Below are 12,635 nucleotides of genomic sequence, written 5' to 3' on the forward strand. Positions count from 1 at the left end.
AGCAAGAGAACTGGGTCTTCCTGTGTATTTATGAGTAAATCTATTCTTCTGGTCTTTCACTGTTGAAGTGATTTGTGAATTCAGTACCATTTCTGTGGGGTTAATATGAACATGGTTTCGTGTCGAATTTCACTTGCTAATTTAAATGATTTTCAGATGCTTTTAAAAGAAGAAGAAGACTGGATTTAAAGCATGGTTACAGAGGGAAATAGCCTCCAGCTAAACTGTTAGCTAATTAAACCCTTTTACCTTATCTAGCAATTTAAACACAAAGCAACAGCACTAGAGTTATAAATAGAGCTCACTGAGATAGAAAATGAATTCATTTGCATTAAGGACCCAAGCAACTGATGAGATGTAATTGGCATCAGAATATGCAAAGGTTCATTAACACCACTGGTAAGTTCTGCAAATGTCAACAATTAAAACCTTTTGTAACAGAGCTGCTGATTCTCTTCATTTTCTGCCCCGTAGGGTTGTTTTTATATAACCTTTTACGGAAATATGATTAACACACGACAAACATGCTTCCTGCATTTCTTTACCCTTTTGCTTGTGGAAGAATAATTAGTTAATCAAGTTGTCTTAAGTCAGGTCAAGATAACTTCTGACTTGCCAGGCTCAATTCAGCCCACCAGCGATGTTTTGAGGCTTGCCAGGTTCTTTGTCAAACTCCTCCAGTTTCCCCCCCCCCCCAATCCCAGTCAACAAAAACGGGAGGCCTCAGTGGACTGAAATGGAGCTTGCTGAATCACAAGTGGTGGATCTTAGGTCAAGGTAGCAACCAGGTAGCAACAGCAGTAGCATTTTTACAAAAGGTTTCCACGAAAGGGAGTCTACCTAATTGCTGCTTTTTCCTTGCAATTCAGAACTTTAAACTCCAGAGCATTAAACTACAAAAATATTTCTGCTAGGCTGAGAGAGCAAGCAAGAGGGGAAGGCTGAGGAAAAGCTACAAACATTGCAAGTCCTATGCATCTGCTGAGATAAATAAATATGCTCTTCATTATGCTTCTCGTGTCCTAAAAATAACAAGGGGAAATAAAATGTGCTTATCCTTTCTAAGCTACAATATGAAGTTTCCATTTCGATTCCTTGTAGATGTGCATATGTCATTCATATTGAGACTTCAATACGTGTTGTATGGAAACAGGTGCTATTATCACTGTATTTTTTTTAAAAAAAATATTGCATGCCCTTCTAGGTGTATCTAAATGACATGTTGTTCAGATCCCTGATTATCATCTTCCAAAGCAACTATTCTATTCTGAACTTAAAAATGGAAAGTGTAATGCTGGTGGTCAACAAAAGAGATTTAAAGAATCTCTCAAGGCAAATCTTTAAAAATGTACTATAAACACTGACAAATTGGGAAACACTGGCCTGTGAGCACTCCAGTTGGAGTACAGCCTTTTCCAAAGGTTTCGTGGACTTTGAAGATGATCAAACTCAGGATGAAAGGGAGAAATCAGCTAAGAGGACAGCACCTTTGGCAAACACTCACCATGAACTCCTGCCCGGAAACTTATGTCCCCACTGTGGAAGAACGTGCAGATACAGAATTGGCCTCCACAGTCGCTTAAGGACTCACTGTTAAGATCATGTTCATGGAAGACAATCTTACTCTGCTATAAGTGATCGCCAAAGAAGAAGATCTAAATGACAACCTAGAAGCAAACTATGTGTTACTCTGTCTGTCCTTTAAAAACACACACAACAGGCTTAAGCTAGCCACTTTTATGTGAAGAAAAAACAGCCATGGGGTCTAGATCTGACCTGTGTTTCAGGGATGGAGAACCTGTGGTCCCCCAGATGTCACTGGACTCCAACTCCCATTGGCCCCACCAGCATGGCCAATCCTAAGGGATGGTGTATCATCAAGGAGTTGTAGTACCATAACATCTGGAGGACAGCAACTTCCCCATCCCTGCCCTACACAAGCGCCTTCTCTCACTGCTTCCTAGGGAAACCAGGCCAAAAAAGCGGCAAACAAAAACCCAGTGTTGACTATGTGGCAAGGGTTTGGACTATATGATATGTATTTGTATAATTTGGAGTACTTAATGTGATTTGGATTGTTAAAATGGAAAATTTAATAAAAATTATATGGGGGAAAAAAAAGAAAATTCCCCTGTGCATGCACACACACCGGATACAATCCCCCCCAACATTTTTTATTGATTTTCCACAAAAAATTAAACAAACAAACATCATAACCTTATTTAAACCAATCTTAGTAACCTTCCTTAAACCAATCTCATATCCCCCTGGTTGAATTTCAGTGTATATCATTTTAACGGTTTTCCAAAACCAATATTCTCATAAAATTAACTTAATCACTTAACATCTTTGTTCCTTTCCCATTCGGCATTTAAATGTATTAATTCATCACATTACATATTTAAACCCTGAGCCTATCTGGTATTTGCAAGCTTTTCCAATTACGAAAGACACCGGATACAATTTGGGGGGGGGGGCTCTAACATGCCCAAAGATCTCTAAATATACCAGCAGTGAGTCCAGCGGCATTCACAGGTCCACACACAGACAATCCCCAATATTTCAGTGGTATCTGCTCATACCGATGCAGGAGATGGAGCTTTACTGAATAGATGTAGAGAGCGGTGACTCACTTCAGCCGATGAGCACAAAAGCAGTATCTTTCTCTCACTCTTCTTTCTGCAAGAAGCAGATAATTCTTGGGATGAAAGGGAATAAAAGAACTGCGCTCCGTCCTTTGTGAAAGCCATCCGTGGCTGTCATTTCATTTGACAACCTCTCTGGGGCGTTCAGAGGTCACTGCTAAATTTCCTCTGCAGTGCTGTGGTCCTCCTTATTGCACTATCACCCCATGTATATAGCTATACACAGCCCCATTGGACTATTTCTTTGCTCTAGATGTGAAGCTTAATGCCTTTCACTCCTTCTGCTTCTTGGGCGCTTGGAATGACCCTTCCATTATCCTTGGCACAACAGAAAGCCACCATGAGAGCTATTTCTATATCCATTTCTCTATTTCCTTGATTCAATGGAATGGAATGGTTTCAGCACCATTTACTAGGGTGAGTGATACCACGCTACCCCTGGCAGGTTCTTCCAAGATGGCAATTACACTCACTGGAAGCATTCAATACCTCTTATTTTTAAGCTAATAACTCCGATTCCCCAGTCAAGACTTCAGAAATGAAAACCGAATTGCCTGCAGCCTTCCACTGGCTGCAATTACCCCCTCCCTCTAAAAAAAGGGCTTAAAAGGTTTGCATTTTCACTGACACCCTGTGTTGTGAGGTACAATGGCTATAAACAAGATACAGAGGAGCTAGTGCTTAGTTATTATGACTGGCTGGGTCTATTTGGAGGTGTGGAGCAGGCAAAACTATTGAAGAACATTCTAAATGTGCCCAACAAACACTGGCTGTTGCTTATTTCTTACTAGAACAATGATGGAGGCTATAAGTCCAGGAGAGTGCAGCCCTCTGAGGGATTCTTCTAGCAATGGGGGAGAAGTTTGGTTCAGTTTACATTTAAAGGCAGCTTTCCTTTGCAAAGCAAAACACAGCCACTTTTGAAATCCTCCTTGGAATTTCATAGTTCGATTCTCCAGCCAAGTATTGTGGAGAAAAATGCATATAACTAGGGTAAAGTGTGCATAAATGTGCACTTATTAGTGAAAAATCACATGTAATAAAAGCATTATATTAAGGGGGAAATGCACGCAAAAATATGTATATTGGGTGAAATTTGCACAAAAACGCTTAAAAAAGGAAAAGGAAAAATCCCTAATGTAGGCTGTGTGCACACTACTGCTGACTCTGTCTCCAGCATGCTCTCGACATTGGTGTTTGAAGCTGAGAACACATGATGTTAACCACAATCCATTGGTATCTTGTAGCTTCTTGAGAAATACTCCTTATTTGTGCAAGCATGGGTGCAAAGATGACAAGCCTATAAAGAACTCTTGAAAACTCACTTTTTTTTTAACTTCCTCCAATCATACTCAAAATGCTGGTTCTGTTCCAAACCCAGCTGAGGAGAGTTATCCCATCAGTAGACAAGTTGTGCAAAACTGCTTTGAAGATGTCAGAGTCCAACAGATGTAATGTAATACTGGGAACAATGAATGCTTATGATGTAAAACAGGGGTGGCTAACTTTCTTCAGGGCAATACTTGTGTTGGTACCATGGCTATCCATTTGAGGACCAAAGTGTAAAAATGGGAAATTTTAAAAACCCTGTGTAATGTTTTAAAAGTAAATCAAATGGTTCTGTCTCAGGCAAAAAAGTATGAGTAAGTAAGAACAAACATACTATTCTGACAGAAGACAGGATTAAATTGCCTGAGGAGGTCCAAGAATAATCAGCTGGAGGCTGCACCAAACAATGAATTAATGAGGACAAGGACAATTCATGACAGTGAGTGAACAAGTGATGCTATAATAGTAGTTAGGGGCATTGAATAATCTGTAAGGGACAAAAGAAGGAGGACATGCCTGGACAACCTTAGTATAGGATTTAGAAGAAGAAAATCAGCCTACACAAAATAAGCATATTGTCACTGTTTTTATATTTTATTACAAATAATGGGATTGTATGCAACAGCAGTCTTCCTCAGAGCAGAGCCATTGAAATTAATGCACGCGACTAACTTAGGACCATGATTTTAATAGGTCTACACTGATGATGACTAATGTTGGATATAGACCATGGTATTGAAAGTTTCTGGCATCTAGGCCCTGGTGAACAAGCAAACAGCAAAACAGTCTGTGCCCCTCGTTCTAACTCTCAGGCCTACTTTGGGCTCTGAGCTCATCAATACTGGACTTTCTGATTTCAAAACATTGCATCCCTCTTGAGGAATAAGTGAAATGAATATTCAAGAAGTCAAGGACAGTTCCAAGAAAGCAGTCCAAGCAGGCAGCGGGGAGGCATTGGGAACAGGCTGGCAGGAAGAGGCCTGGCAAAGCCATGGAGCTAGAAAGCAACATTTAAGGACCAGGGGAGAGACTGAATTTGCAATTTGTAAGAGGCAATGGAGCCCTGTGCAGACATTCTAATGCACATGTCCTCTATCTGTGTTCAGTGAAGTCATAAATACACACTGCTAGATAACTCTTTTGTTCAATTGCATAAATGTGTTTCTCACCAGAGTTATTTGCAGTGGGTTCACGTTAACTCCTGCCTGATTATGTATGTTGATTTCACCACATTGTGACTTCACGTCCTGCTGCCTGCTGGATTTGTCCTTCATAAGACAATGCTTCATCGTATGTCCTCTTCCCTATGGATGATCAGCAAAATGCTATCATCTGTTTCTTTACTGATGAATACAGTCTTTCAGTTCCGTTCTTTACAGGCTGTGCCCCACCCCACCACTTCTCCCATACCCAAATGCACATCTATCTATTAGATTGGGAGAAAAGCTGGTCTGTTATTCCTGTCCCTCCATCACCACCACCATTGAAACCATTATTTGGAGTTATATCCTCTTTATTCGCTGTGGGTCACGGTTTGTGGGAGGGTCATATTAAGCATGCTTTTTGATCATGCAAAATAGGCCTAGACGCTCTGAGTGATCTGAAGGAGGGGAGAGATGTGTTTTAAAAGCAACGAGGCAGAAAGGGTTTCTTGGGAGAGAGAGAGATGGAAATGAAATCCGAAGGGATTTTTAAGAGAGAGAGAGAGAGAGAGAGAGAGAGAGAGAGAGAGAGAGAGCAGTTCAGCATTACAATACAAACATCTCACATGGCTTTCATCTTCACTTGAACTTGGTGCTCAAACAAGCATCACATCATGAAGGGTTTGCCTTGTTCCACTTGGAGCTTTTCTGCTTATCTCCTTTAGGCAATTTAACGTTCATCCTTGCAATATACACATGGCTTTTTGCATTTGTTTGTGAAACAAAGACAAGGGATTCTTCCTTCAGGTGAGTGCTTTATCAAACAGATAAAGACACACAACCTATATCTATGGGTGGGGGGGAGGAGAGAGAGACTCTAAATTAATTTGGCAATCACTTCTGCAAAGAAAGCACATGCATGCCTGCCTTCTAATGGATGGACACAGATGAATCCAGACTAGTGAGCTAGAAGACATTTCATCTGGGGCTCGCCTAGGGACTTTGCAGAGCCCTTGGGCCAATGTCACAAGCTTCCCAGCCAAATGAAAAGCTCCTGACATTAATGGAAGGATGGAAGCAGTGCTATTTTTCTAGAAACAGAGGTGCCTGAACTCACCACAAATACTTCCCTTGTTCTCTTATAATTGCAATCGCACCCACCTGAGAGGTGCTGGAACTGAGTTCCAGCTGGAAAAAAAAGCCCTAGATGGAAGGATCTCTGAGTTTTGATTCTCCTAGTTTCTCATTTTTCCAATCTTAAATTTGTTTCTCCATATTCTGCAGCAATTTGTGATGTATTGTTTATTTATTTATTTTATATTTTAAAAAACCATGGCAGGTGTGGAACACTAAGATCTAACAGTCAGAGCCAGGGTTTGGAAGACGAACAGTTAGAACAGAAAAACAAAGTTCCTGTGAGCACATTCTGGGCCTAGGAATTTATTTTATGCAGCAGAATTGAACTGAGATCACAGTGCTTTCATACAGAAGTCCATTCCTGCCTAGCTTTCTTCATTGTAACAGCCTGATTTTGGTGAGAAAAGTTGTATTGCTGTTGCTTTTCTTAAACAACTGGGAGTCAGAAAACCTTGCCAACCCCCTGCAAATATTCTAGAGATTTACCATTCCATTCCTGTGGCTCTCTTGGGGCAGAGCTGCATCAATAGCTGCTTACTAGGGGGGTGAGGAAGGTGGAGGAAATCTGGGCCAGTATCTAACCCTCTAACTTAATAAGAGAAGCTCTGATTCTCTGAGGCCAGAGATCTTACATGGCTTTCTAGCGAAGACAGTGGAAATCTTTGGATTCGCAAACTTCCACCTTAAGTCAAAGTGATAAACACTGGGTACTTAGCAACCAGAATCACAGAAGCACTGGATGTTCTGTCTTGGTGGCATTGCTTGCCATTTAAATGTGAAAAATCACATCATTTGTTACATTTTGGGTCCAGAAACGGTTGAAAAATGCTTCTGAGATGAGGCAGACAGGTACGATCATATTTAAACATTTAAATATATCTGACCTGTTGTTGCTTGACATTTGTCTTCCATCACGATCCATGACTTGTTTCTTTCCCCCTATTAATATTGTCAGTTCTTAAAGGTTGGTTTGATTTGACTTCAGTTTTTAAGGAACCTGGAAGATTAAGAGATGGGGTTAGCGCTACATAACAGTTGTCTGACATCAGAATAAGCCTAGAACTGCCATCAGCTTTAGCACATTAATATAAAATGTAAAAATATTTTGCTCTGGTATGTGTTGCAAAATAAATCTAATATCTCACCACAAATTCAAAGTGGAGCTTCTCATACGAATGTTTATGAATATGGTGCTATGTTGCTTATTTATTTAATATGTTCATTTTGGGGTGGAACCCTTACAAGACAGTTGGCAAGAATGAATAAAATAATGCACAAAACAATGTAAACTGTAAAAAATAGCCAGTAAGCTAGACTACAGATGTAAGCCCCAAATGGTACTATTTTCAGAATTTGGAGGAGAGGGAGGGAACTAGACGATGTCATCAAAGTTAATTGGATTAATTCCAAAGAACAACAGCTAATAGCATTCTGATAGGTTACAAGGGCCTGCCCTACCATTAGACAGAGTGAAGCAACCGTCTCAGGTGTCAGCTGCTCAGGAGCAGGAACAGCAGCTCTAGATCTTTCTCTGAAGTCCCCAGCCATTCCCTTCTGTTGCCAGATGGCCTTTTCAATGGGCCCTAACCTGGCCTGTTGCATCAGGAGTGGTAGGGGATAATATCGCATCACCAGTGTTGAAGTGAGATTCGACTGCCAGTTGAGTTGGCTTCTGGGAGTGGACACCCTCTTTGTCCTTTGCCTCAGGTGGTAAAATGCATTGGATTGACCCTGTAGATTACACTTGGACAGCATTCTCCAGGTTTAAATAGAAATGATATGTTCATTTTAAAAATGGGATTCTATCACATGGGGTTCTATCTCCAAGCTCCTTGTGGGTTATTACCATGGTTTAGTAAGAGGTTTTTTCAGCCAAACCTTCCTCAGTTGACTGCTGTGAGATACATTTGGGGGGCTGTATCGAGTTCCTTAGATTAAAATTGGCTCAATTGCCCTACATGGAAATATCTTTACTGCATTGCATCCTTTTTGTATTGTTCCTTGAACATGTGTGTGCACCAATTAGACCATATGTGTTTGGCATCTTGATTCTTTTATCCTTCAGGTATTAAGGAGGAATCATCTCAAGCAACCTGATCAGTCACAAACAGAATAAAGCCATTTGATTTCCAGACGTTGATGTCTGAGCTTTTAGCATGAAGAAACTCTTGTCAGCTGCTTCCAGTATCATCTTCCATCCTGAGTTCTCCTGGGAAGGCCTGGAAGAGTCTTGTAACAAACAAACAGCTATGCATCATCACCACCAATTAACTATTATTTTGGCACTAAGTATATTTTGAAAACCAATTGTCTGAGACTGAGTTCTTATTTATTAGAGAAATTATTCACTCGTCCCACAGGATATGTTCTGCTTGCACTTTAGAGAGATTTATGGCTCTATAGTTTTCTTTCCCCCCATTTTAAGGAAGCATTTAAATATTTAAGAGATTCTGCTAATGTGTAAAATGACAATTAGACTTAACGACCAAGCAGCACATCTGATTGACGCCCCAGATAAGATCTGCTGCATACAAGGAACTCCTGTGCTTGCAGGCCTCCCCTATTCATTTCAACAGAGGGACAGATTTACATACACACTAATATTAAACAGGCACAAATGCAGTGGTTTTTTCTGGGGGGACGCAGGGGGACGCGTACACCTAAACTGACGGCGAATTGTCAGTTCCGTTGCTACCCCCGATGGCGGCCTCATTTCCTGTCACGGTCTTTCCTGTGTCTCAGACGGAGGGGAGCATTTAATGTGTAAAGTAGGAGTTGGAATCTAGCACGGTGATTGGTCAGTTTCATTGTTATTGCCTCCGATGGCGGCTTCCTTTCCTTTCCTGGTCTTTCCTGAGTCTCAGATGGAAACGAGCATTTAATGTGTGAAGCAGTGTGGAATGTGGATGTGTGGTGTTTTACTGACGAAAGTTTGGCCTCATTGAGGGGCAGTATTTCAAGCAGAGGAACTGGGAAGTTGTTAGTGCACACAACCTCATGCCAATGTGGAAGTTCCTTTGAGCTGTCAGCTGTGTAATATGAGGTAATGCGTGTTCTTTGTACTTTTGTCTATTTACTGTATTTATTTCCCCCGATTTGAACTATAAAAAGGTGATTTTCTTGAGTCAAAATGAGAAGACCCCCTAAGCATTTTTTTTATAGAAAAAAGCACTGCACAAATACAAATAGAATCGTTATAGGTTTGTACGACTATGTGCCATGTGCAGAAAAGAAGAAGCAGTTCTCTTTTTTCAATAAGCCAAAGGAATCTGGACACAAAGCACTATGTAGTGGCGGAGGAAGAGGAGTGCGGGGGGAGCGCACCGCCCCCAGCAGCGCGATCCCAGTGGGGTGCCATCACGGCTGTCCCACCCACCTGTGGTGGGTGCCACACCCCCACAGATGGTGCGCCATGCCCCCAGGATGCACACCACATCCCTGAGGGTGGTGCGCCATGCCCCCAGGATGCACACCAGCCCCGCCTGCTCTCCACCCCCCAATGCTGGAACATGAAGCTCTGCCACTGGCACTATGGAGAATATGGCTATAAGAATTAATGTGTATTAAAGTAGACAGAGGAAACGGATATGTGTAATTTCATAGTTCCATCCGTGGATTGTGTAGAATGTTCAGCAACTATCTGCAGTGATCAGCACTCGCTACTGCTACAATAGTGCGTGAGAGTCTTCAATCTTTTCCAGTAGAGGACATGTGCCTGTAGATGTCCTCTTTTCTTCTCACAAACATTGGAAGCTGCCTTATACCACAACTACCACTGATTTGCCTAGCTTAGTATTGTCTACATTCATTGAATGCCACTAGCCAGGTTTACTTTCAGAAAGGGGTCTTTCTTAGCCAAACTTGGAGATGCCAGGGATTGAACCAGGCAAGGGCTGAACCTAGGAACAAATATGTTGTTGTTGTTTAGTCGTTTAGTCATGTCCGACTCTTCGTGACCCCATGGACCAGAGCACACCAGGCACTCCTGTCTTCCACTGCCTCCCACAGCTTGGTCAGACTCATGTTAGTAGCTTCGAGAACATTGTCCAACCATCTCGTCCTCTGTCATCCCCTTCTCCTTGTGCCCTCCATCTTTCCCAACATCAGGGACTTTTCCAAGGAACATTTCTCTTCTCATGAGGTGCCCAAAGTACTGGAGCCTCAGCTTCAGGATGTGTCCTTCCAGTGAGCACTCAGGGCTGATTTCCTTCAGAATGGATAGGTTTGATCTTCTTGCAGTCCATGGAACTCTCAAGAGTCTCCTCCAGCACCAAGGAACAAATATATTGGGGCCAAAATAAGTTACAACAAAAGGCAAAAAGCTCAGAGGGAGCTCTCCTTGCTTTTCTAAAGCTTCAGTTTCAATATCCCAGTTAAACCCTTTCAGAAATATACATCGAGCCATTCCCCATTTCAGTGTGAATTAAACCAATTATATTTAACACAGCATGTGCATTGTATGAAACAAATACATAAAATAATTGTGGGTTGCTTATACAATTCTTTTAAAAAGGCAACCCATGAATAGAAAATGAAATGTTGGCAGTGGCTAGCCCAGGAAAACTAGATATACTTAGGACAATGTGAAGGTCCACTTATTTTTTCTTCAGTAAGTTGGAGATGAAAAATAGGTATCAATCCTTCTCTAGATGTGTCTGCACATGTGGAGCACACCTTCCTCTCAAAGAATCCTGGATGCTGTAGTTGGTTAAGGGATGCTAGGAAATGTAACTCTGCAAGGGGTAAACTACAGTGCCCAGAATTCTTTGCAGTGAGAATGTGCTTCAAAGGTGTAGAGCATATGCTGCCTCAGACATAGGAAGATTTGTGAACCGATTTAGATTATTGATATCAGGAAAAGTGCGGCAACAGAACTGATACAGCTTCAACAACAAAGAAAACACACTGTTGATTGAAAACTGCATTTGATTTTCATTTCAGTATGCTTGTGGCTTTGCAAAAGGCTGCATTTAGAGATAGCCTGAGACTCCAGGTTCCGCTTGCATGGTTGCCAAGTTTTTATTTAGCCAACAGAGTACATTTGTGAATCATTATTTTCAATCAGTTATGGTTTTGAAAGGAATATACAAAGGAAAGAGAAGTCCAACTGCTGAAGTTGGCAAAAATAATAATCTAGATTTAATTATGGACATAAAATTCCAGCAGCATCAACATCACTAAACCTTTTAGCGAATGACTGAATTTGATTTGCCATACAAATTACAGCAACAAAATGGGCAAATCTATGATACTTCTGCTTCTTCAGGTGATAAGAATAATGAAAAATAAGGGCATTTTTTCATTAAAGTTTTGAATGAAAGCACCAGAAGTGTTTTGAAATATTCGCAGGCAAGTTAATTTACTGGTTTCTCTCCATTTCAGAATTTAATGAAATTATGATTGCCCCCTGCTGGATACATTGCAGAAGAAGATCCGTGTTAATTTGAGATTTAATAATCTCAAAGTTTTGTTGCTCTTTTCAGATAAATTCTGATTTCTTACAGTGCAAACACTTGTAGGCAGAAGCCTTTTTCATGTTGATGATTGTGAAGGGTTAGCAAGAAATGGTTTGGGTCTGATCTCGCACAGGCGAATGGACACTTTTTCTCTCTGTGCGCGCAGACATTTTGTTGAGAGAAGTAATGTATGGCCCACAAATAAACTCCTGCTGCAGTTTGCTTGGGAGATATTGAATATCTCACAGAGAAAAGAAGCAGCTGGCCCTATCATGCATGAGTTGGCCCTTTATGTCTAGATTGAGAAATTTTGAGGAAGCAGTTGAAAAAGAACCAAAAACATACAGGTGCATTTTGGCAATACAGTGGTTCCTCGGGTTACAGACGCTTCAGGTTACAGGTTCAGGTTATAGACTCCAGGTTACAGCCTCCGCTAACCCAGAAATAGTACCTCGGGTTAAGAACTTTGCTTCAGGATGAGAACAGAAATCGCGTGGTGGCAGCTGGAGGCCCTATTAGCTTAAGTGGTCTTCAGGTTAAGAGCAGTTTCAGGTTAAGAACAGACCTCCGGAATGAATTAAGTACTTAACCAGAGGTACCACTGTACAGCTCTCAGCTGAGCTTGTACCTGGAAGTTCTAGACATACCTTCCTCAACCTGGTGCCATCCAAATGCCAGAGGTCAGAGATGATGGGAGTTGTAGTCCAGGAATTTCCAGAAGGCATCAAATTGAGGAAGGCTGTTCTGCACCATGGTCATCTGCTCTATGAGTAGAGAAACTGGTAGCTATTTCCTGAGAAAGGAATTAATGAGCCTAGTAATGCTTTTGGGGAGCAATAATATTACTCCAGCCCAGCAGGGCTTTATAAATGAGAGGGACACTGCTGCGTTCTTAGCCCTGCTGTGCACAGTGGACAGGGTAGAAG

At 41.4% G+C, this 12,635-nt stretch overlaps 2 long non-coding RNA genes across 2 annotated transcripts; one reads left to right on the forward strand and one right to left on the reverse strand.

Annotated features, from left to right (window-relative positions):
- Positions 1 to 2,413: 2,413 nt before the first annotated feature.
- Positions 2,414 to 6,947, reverse strand: LOC310677968. Its single transcript, XR_014511539.1, has 3 exons — positions 6,886 to 6,947; positions 5,144 to 5,278; positions 2,414 to 2,679 (listed from the first exon to the last, which is right to left on the reverse strand). It is a non-coding gene; the product is annotated as an uncharacterized lncRNA (long non-coding RNA).
- Positions 6,948 to 6,989: 42 nt separating this feature from the next.
- On the forward strand, positions 6,990 to 8,560 carry LOC310678010. Its single transcript, XR_014511559.1, has 2 exons — positions 6,990 to 7,102; positions 8,319 to 8,560. It is a non-coding gene; the product is annotated as an uncharacterized lncRNA (long non-coding RNA).
- The last annotated feature ends 4,075 nt before the right edge of the window (positions 8,561 to 12,635 follow it).

The sequence above is a fragment of the Podarcis tiliguerta genome (genome assembly GCF_965153285.1).
Source record: "Podarcis tiliguerta genome assembly, chromosome: 5".
Taxonomy (NCBI): domain Eukaryota; kingdom Metazoa; phylum Chordata; class Lepidosauria; order Squamata; family Lacertidae; genus Podarcis; species Podarcis tiliguerta.